Below are 8,490 nucleotides of genomic sequence, written 5' to 3'. Positions count from 1 at the left end.
CCGCAGACGGCCACGGAGTACTGCAGGTAGTCTTGCTCGTGACCTTACCGCAGCCTCTGGAACAGTTGTCTCCAGACACACAGTCTACACACGACTGAACAGACATGGTTTATTTGCCCGGAGACCTACAAGGTGCATTCCACTGACCCCTGGTCACAGGAGAGCCCGTAAAGCTTGGCGTCAAGAACACAGTACAAGGTCAATGGAACAGTGGTCCCATATTGTGTTCACGGACGAGTCCAGGTATAGTCTGAACAGTGATTCTCGCCGGTTTTTCATCTGGTGTTAACGAGGAACCAGATACCAGCCCCTTAATGTCCTTGAAAGGGACCTGTACGGCGGTCGTGGTTTGATGGTGTGGGGTGTGATTATGATTGGTGCACATACACCCCTCCATGTCTTTGACAGAGGAACTGTAACAGGTCATGTGTATTGGGACGTCATTTTGCACCAGTATGTCCGCCTTTACAGGGGTGCAGTGGGTCCCACCTTCCTCCTGATGGATGATAACGCACGGCCCCACCGAGCTGCCATCGTGGAGGAGTACCTTGGAACAGAAGATATCAGGCGATTGGAGTGGCCTGTCTGTTCTCCAGACCTAAACCCCCTTCGAGCACGTCTGGGATGCTCTCGGTCGACGTATCGCTGCACGTCTTCACATCCCAAGGACACTTCAGAAGCTCCGGCAGGCACTGGTGCAAGAATGGAAGGCTATATCTCAGCAGCTGCTCGACCACCTGATCCAGAGTATGCCAACCCGTTGTGCGGCCTGTGTACGTGTGCATGGTGATCATATCCCCTGTCGGGGTACATGCGCAGGAAACAGTGGATTTTGGTAGCACATGTGTTTCGGGACTTTTTTCTCAACTTATCACCAATACCGTGGACTTACAGATCCGTGTCGCATGTGTTACCTATGTGCCTATGCTATTAGCGCCAGTTTTGTGTAGTGCCACGTTGTGTGGCACCACATTCTGCAATTATCCTTAATTTATGAGCATGAGTGTAGATTGTACATACACAGGTAACATACGGTACTCAGCTAGCAATTATAAATAAATAATAGTCTCCTACCGCCGGGACTGACTGAACCCAATAATAGCCGGTATGGAGAATCGACAGAAAAACTAGACTCAGGTCTCTGCTTCAGCACTCTTCTGTAAAGGTTCGTGTCTGTTCAGGGAGAAGAAATAAAAACCATGAGGTTTGTCGATGACACCGTCATTCTGTCAGAGGCAGCAAAGGTCTTGGAACAGCAGCTGAACGAAATGGACAGTGTCTTGGAAGGTGGATATAAGCTGAACATCAACAAAAGCAAAATAATGATAATGAAGTGTAGTCTATTTAAATCAGGCGAATCTGAAGGGATTACATTAGGAAACGAGACACTTAAAGTAGTAGATGAGTTTTGCTATTTGGGGAGAAAAATAACTGATGGTGGTCGAAGTAGAGAGGATATAAAATGTAGACTGGCTATGGCAAGAAAAGCGTTTCTGAAGAAGAGAAACTTGTTAACCGCGAATATGATTTATTAGGAAGTCTTTTCCGAAAGTATTAGTATGGGGTGTAGCCATGTATGGATCTGAAATATGGGCTGTTAGTAGTTTAGTCAGAGAGAAAACAGAAGCTTCTGTAATGTGGTGCTACAGAAGAATGCCGAAGATTAGATGGGTAGATCACGTAACTAGTGAGGAGACACTGAATATAACTGCGGAGAAAACAAATTAGTGGCACAACCGGACTAGAAGAAGGGACGGGTTGATTGGACGCACTCTGACAAGTGAGACATCAAGGGATCACCAGTTTAGTATTGGAGGGAAGCGTGGGGGCTAAAAATCGTAGAGAGAGACGAAGAGATGAGTACATTAAGCAGATTCAGATGGATGTAGGTTGCAATATTTATTCGAAGATGAAGAGGCTTGTACAGGATAGAGTAACATGGAGAGCTGACCAGTGTTCGGACTGAAGACCACAACAACAACAATAACAACACAACAACAACAACAAATTAGCTGCATTATGAAAAAAGATCGTCGAATGATACAACTGCTAATGGAATGGTGATCTCTTCTACTAATCTGAAACCAAAAGATGAAAAAGCGTCCATCCGAAAAATGTTTTGTGCTTGACATGATGGCACGACGAAGAAAGTAATCAGACGGTTGACTTTTTTGTACGATGGCTTACTGTGCATTGCCACACAGAAGTATGCGGTGCTTGCTACTGGATTGTAGCGTTCGTGATGCCGGCTTAAGAGACAGAGAACTGAGGTGAGCATAGATCTCCTCCTTTATAATAGAAGCTGACGGATAGGAGCCAACAAGAAATTTTATTGACTGGTTGTTGATTGCAAGTGGGAGAGAAAACTTTTGCGATTGCTCTGTGAACGGTTTCAACTGTGGTTGTAATGTGTTTATCCTGCTGAGGCGTTGTCAGTGTGATTCAGTGCCGCTTTTGCAAACTTCAACATGTCCTCGTCAACGGCACTGCTCGCATACTGACGCTGAATGCACGTATATTTAGCAAAACTATCTGAGCGCCCTTGATACCTCTTCCTGTTATTGTTACAGAGTGGCTGTGCCGAAGAGGGACGACACAAAAATTGTGCTGCAAATACGTTGCGCTACTGCTGATTTTTTGTTCGCGCTTTGTCTCTAAATGGAGGTTTGAACCCCAAGTCGTACGATGAAGATGAACTCGATGAGTTCTAATCACGTTTACTGTGGCTCGGATGGAAAGGCCATTTGATGGAATCCACTTTCATCAAAATTTTGTTTTCTGATTTTGATATTTTAAGCTGTTTTATAGAAGATTCATTGCTTTTCTGAAAATGGTGTTGAGTTATATTAACACTTCTTAGAAAATAGGATTTGTCACCTTCAATGTCTGTGCGCAAACTTCTTAAGCGCATGCATATTGCATCACTCACAAGCGATTCAGCATAGGACTGGTAACACTTATTCGTCTTCTGAATGAAACGGTGCAGGCGATGGTGGGCGGTACTGTTCTGGCTTGATGGGCTACGATAGTATAAGCCGGTGCTGTACCGTAATTGTGCATGCTGACTTTGTAGGTAGTGTTTGTTGTCCTTTTTGTTGTTCCAGGATTTGCTTTTCTTGTTTTTTTCGTTGTGGCTGATGATACAGTTGGAGTCTCAGCTGCTGCTTCAACAGTTTCCTGAATTCTCGACTCATATCACTGAACCTAGTCTGTTACTTTGTCATACATGGTGAGTTCGAGTCCTCGTTTCCCATACACTTTCTAGAGTGCAACACAATCTTTATAATATAGAAAATATGGATACTGTGTAATCCCTTGATAATTCATAATTTCAACCCACCGGCTGGGCCGTGGATAGTGAACGACGCAAGGTATCGACCTCGTTGTCAGATGACAGACATATACACTACTGGCCATTAAAATTGCTGCACCAAGAAGAAATGCAGATAATAAACGGGTATTAATTGGACAAATATATTATACTAGAACTTACATGTGATTGATTATATTTTCACGCAATGTGGGTGCATAGATCCTAAGGAATCAGTACCCAGAACAACCACCTATGGCCGTAATAACGGCCTTGATACGCCTGGGCATTGAGTCAAACAGAGCTTGGAGGGCGTGTACAGGTACAGCTGCTCATGCAGCTTTAACACGATACCACAGTTCATGAAGAGTACTGACTGCCGTATTGCGACGAGCCAGTTGCTCGGCCACCATTGACCAGACGTTTTCAATTGGTGAGAGATCAGTAGAATGTGCTGGCCAGGGCAGCAGTCGAACATTTTCTGTATCCAGAAAGGCCCGTACAGGACCTGCGACATGCGGTCGTGCATTATTCTGCTAAAATGTAGGATTCCGCAGGGATCGAATGAAGGGTAGACCCTCGGGTCGTAACACATCTGAAATGTAACAAAAATGGTTCAAATGGTTCTGAGCACTATGGGACTTAACTTCTAAGGTCATCAGTCCCCTAGAACTTATAACTACTTAAACCTAACTAACCTAAGGACATCACACACATCCATGCCCGAGGCAGGATTCGAACCTGCGACCGTAGCGGTCGCGCGGTTCCAGACTGTAGCTCCTAGAACCGCTCGGCCACCCTGGCCGGCTGAAATGTAAGGTCCACTGTTCAAAGTGCCGTCAATGCGAACAAGAGGTCACCGAGTCGTGTAGCCAATGGCACCCCATACCATCACGCCGGGTGATACACCAGTATGGCGATGACGAATACACGCTTCCAATGTGCGTTCAACGCGATGTCGCCAAACATGGATGCGACCATCATGATGCTGTAAACAGAACCTGGATTCAACCGAAAAAATGACGTTTTGCCATTCGTACACCCAGGTTCGTCGTTGAGTACACCATCGCAGGCGCTCCTGTCTGTGATGCAGCGTCGAGGGTAACCGCAGCCATGGTCTCCGAGCTGATAGTCCATGCTGCTGCAAACGTCATCGAACTGTTCGTGCAGATGGTTGTTGTCTTGCGAACGTCCCCATCTGTTGACTCGGGGATCGAGACGTGGCTGCACTATCCGTTACAGCCATGCGGATAAGATGCATGTCATCTCAACTGCTAGTGATGCGAGACCGTTGATATCCAGCACGGCGTTCCGTGTTACCCTCCTGAACCCACCGATTCCATATTCTGCTAACAGTCATCGTATCTCGACCAACACGAGCAGCAATGTCGCGATACGATAAACCACAATCGCGATAGGCTACAATCCGACCTTTATCAAAGTCGGAAACGTGATGGTACGCATTTCTCCTCCTTACACGAGGCATCACAACAACGTTTCACCAGGCAACGCCGGTCAACTGCTGTTTGTGTATGAGAAATCGGTTGGAAACTTTCTTCATGTCAGCACGTTGTAGGTGTCGCCAGCGGCGCCAACCTTGTGTGAATGCTCTGAAAAGCTAATTATTTGCATATCACAGCATCTTCTTCCTGTCGGTTAAATTTCGCGTCTGTAGCACGTCATCTTCGTGCTGTAGCAATTGTAATGGCCAGTAGCGTAGCACTAGAGGAAATACCACCATAGTCGTTATCAGAGGAGTTCGAATAGTAACCTTTACATTGATTTGTATCATAGGTTTTACGATAGGGAGCGTGTGTAGTAACACAAAAATTTGTCTTTTTCAAATTTCGTAAGGACACTGGGAGGTATTGAACGCTACATTACAGGACAGTTTATTTACGATTCTCTTGTAACCTACAGATATTTATGAATAACGTAATTTTCTTTTAAGAACAAAAACTGGCTGGTAAACAGCAGAAGACCTCACCTTTTGGCAGAAAGACGTCGTATATCTACGCAACAAAGTGACATTTTGCGCACTACACTTCAGTTAATTCAGTGAATGTGGAACGTAGGAAACTTGAATCGAATGCAACACATCAAATAAGCCACCACAACTGTAGCTGAAGGGATAACCACACAGACGTGATATTAAACCTTTTCCCAACGCAAAAGAAACTAATTCTGCAATTGTTGCTACCTCTGAGCCACAAACGACAAGAATGTTCAACACATTCGGTTTAGAAGCAACAGTAATTACGAAAATACCTGGTAGATTGAAACTGTTTGTCGGACCGAGATTCGATCTCTAGACCTTTACCCTTCGGGTGGAATTGATCCACCGGCTGAGCTACCCATACACGAGTCAGGACCCGTTCTCACAGCTTTTACTTCCGCCAATACCTCGTCGGCTATCTTGCAAACTTCACAGGAGCTCTCCTGCGAAACTTGCGGAACTAGCACACCTGGAATAAAGGATATTGCAGAGATATGGCTTAGCCGCAGCCTGGGGGATGTTTCCAGAACAAAATTTTCACTCTGCAGCTGAGGGTACGCTGATACTAAACTTTCCTGGTGGATCAAAACAGTGGGCCGGACCGAGACTTGAACTCGGGACTTTTATCTTTCTGGGGCATTTGCTCTAAAGACTGAGTTACCCAAGCACGACAACGACTCATCCTCACAGCTGTATTTCTGCTTGGGTAACTCAATCGGTAAGGCACTTGCCCGCGAAAGGCAAAGGCTCCGAGTTTGAGTCTCGGTCCGGCGCACAGTTCTGATCTGCCAGGATGTTTCATATCAGCACACCCTCAGCTGCAGGGTGAAAGTTTCATTCTGGAAACAGTAATTACATTTACAAAAATATTTGTGTATGAGAAAGGTGAGTGATGCGTGAGAATGTGCGAACTATTAGACTCCATACAAAATTGTTATGTGTCAAAAAAGCGCGTACCATAATAAGAATAGACAACAACAGAAATAAATGCTTTTCTTACATTAAACATGTGTTTCTATTCTGCTGCTCTCAGCGAAATATGCTGCAATTGTAGACAAATTCGAAAGTATTTGTTAATGAATAAGTTATAACTTATATCACTGAACCAGTGAGATTCGGCGGCTTTTACGTTTACAGTATTTCACGATCATTCCTCCTTCATGATAATTTACTAAGGCAAGAATAAATCATTTCGTTGATTAATAGACAAATAATTAAACTCAAGCATTACTTTTACGGCTGTCTTTACGCCACTGGGGGCCGTTAACTTTGTTCCAGCTGTGAGACGATAACTTTCACAGCAGTGAGTGTCACGACTGTTTGTTAGGCTGTGGTAATAAACGAGCACATTTTTTTTTTTTAAATTTTAACCTCGAGTCGGTCGCGAAATGTTAATTACAGTAAAAATAGAAATTGTTTTATTTGCAACATTTGTGGCATTAACTTGTTGTTCCAGCTTGCGTGTCTGCGTGCAGTTGAGTGGCGACGAACACAGGTGGGCAGGCGTGGCCAAATGGCTGACGTGTGGGCAGTCTTGCAGCCGGGCCCGGGCTGCACGAGAAGCACGGGCCCCACAACGAACTCGTGTCGTCACATTAGTCGGCTTCTCCGCCACACCAGCGCTCGGCTCCCTGCAGGGTCCACGGGAAATCAGTATGTACACCACTGGCCATTAAAATTACTACACCACGAAGATGACGTGCTACAGACGCGAAATTTAACCGACAGGAAGAAGATGCTGTGATATGCAAATGATTAGCTTTTCAGAGCATTCACACAAGGTTGGCGCCGCTGGCGACAGCTACAACGTGCTGACATGAGGAAAATTTCCAACCGATTTCTCATACACAAACAGCAGTTGCCTGGTGAAACGTTGTTGTGATGCCTCGTGTAAGGAGGAGAAATGCGTACCATTACGTTTCCGACTTTGATAAAGGTCGGATTGTAGCCTATCGCGACTGCGGTTTACCGTATCGCGACATTGCTGCTCGCATTGGTCGAGATCCAATGACTGTTAGACAATATGGAATCGGTGGGTTCAGGAGGGTAATACAGAACGCCGTGCTGGATCCCAACGGACTCGTATCACTAGCAGTCGAGATGACAGGCATCTTATCCGTTTGGTTGTAACGGATCGTGCAAACACTTCTCGATCCCTGAGTCAACAGATGAGGACTTTGGCAAGACAACAAAAATCTGCACAAACAGTTCGACGACATTTGCAGCAGCATGGACTATCAGCTCAGAGACAATGGTTGTGGTTACCCTTGACGCTGCATCACAGACAGGAGCGCCTGCGATGGTGTACTCAACGACGAACCTGGGTGTACGAAAGGCAAAACGTCGTTTTTTCGGATGAATCCAGGTTCTGTTTACAGCATCATGATGGTCGCATCCGTGTTTGGCGACATCGCGTTGAACGCACATTGGAAGCGTGTATTGTTCATCGCCATACTGGTGTATCACCCGGCGTGATGGTATGGGGTGCCATTGGTTACACGTCTCGGTGACCTCTTGTTCGCATTGACGGCACTTTGAACAGTGGACGTTACATTTCAGATGTGTTACGACCCGTGGCTCTACCCTTTATTCGATCCCCGCGAAACCCTACATTTCAGCAGGATAATGGACGACCGCATGTTGCAGGTCCTGTACGGGCCTTTCTGGATACAGAAAATGTTCGAATGCTGCCCTGGCCAGCACATTCTCCAGATCTCTCACGAATTGAAAATGTCTGGTCAATGGTGGCCCAGCAACTGGCTCGTCACAATACGCCAGTCACTATTCTTGATGAACTGTGGTATCGTGTTGAAGCTGCATGGGCAGCTGTACCTGTACACGCCATCCAAGCTCTGTTTGACTCAATACCCAGGCGTGTCAAGGCCGTTATTGCGGCCAGAGATGGTTGTTCTGGGTACTGATTTCTCAGGATCTATGCACCCAAATTGCGTGAAAATGTAATCACATGTCAGTTTTAGTATAATGTATTTGTCCAATGAATACCCGTTTATCATCTGCATTTCTTCTTGGTGTAGCAGTTTTAATGGCCAGTAGTGTAATTAGAAAGGTACCCACCAACGGTCTTACCTTTGTCGTGTCCTGTCGAGAACTGGCATGCATTTAAACACGCAGGCAGCAATTATTAAACTCGTCTGAGATATACTGACGTAAAAATATCGCAACA

Source organism: Schistocerca serialis, chromosome 4 (genome assembly GCF_023864345.2).
Source record: "Schistocerca serialis cubense isolate TAMUIC-IGC-003099 chromosome 4, iqSchSeri2.2, whole genome shotgun sequence".
In the NCBI taxonomy this organism is placed as follows: Eukaryota; Metazoa; Arthropoda; class Insecta; order Orthoptera; family Acrididae; genus Schistocerca; species Schistocerca serialis.
Note: the sequence above shows the minus strand (reverse complement) of the source record.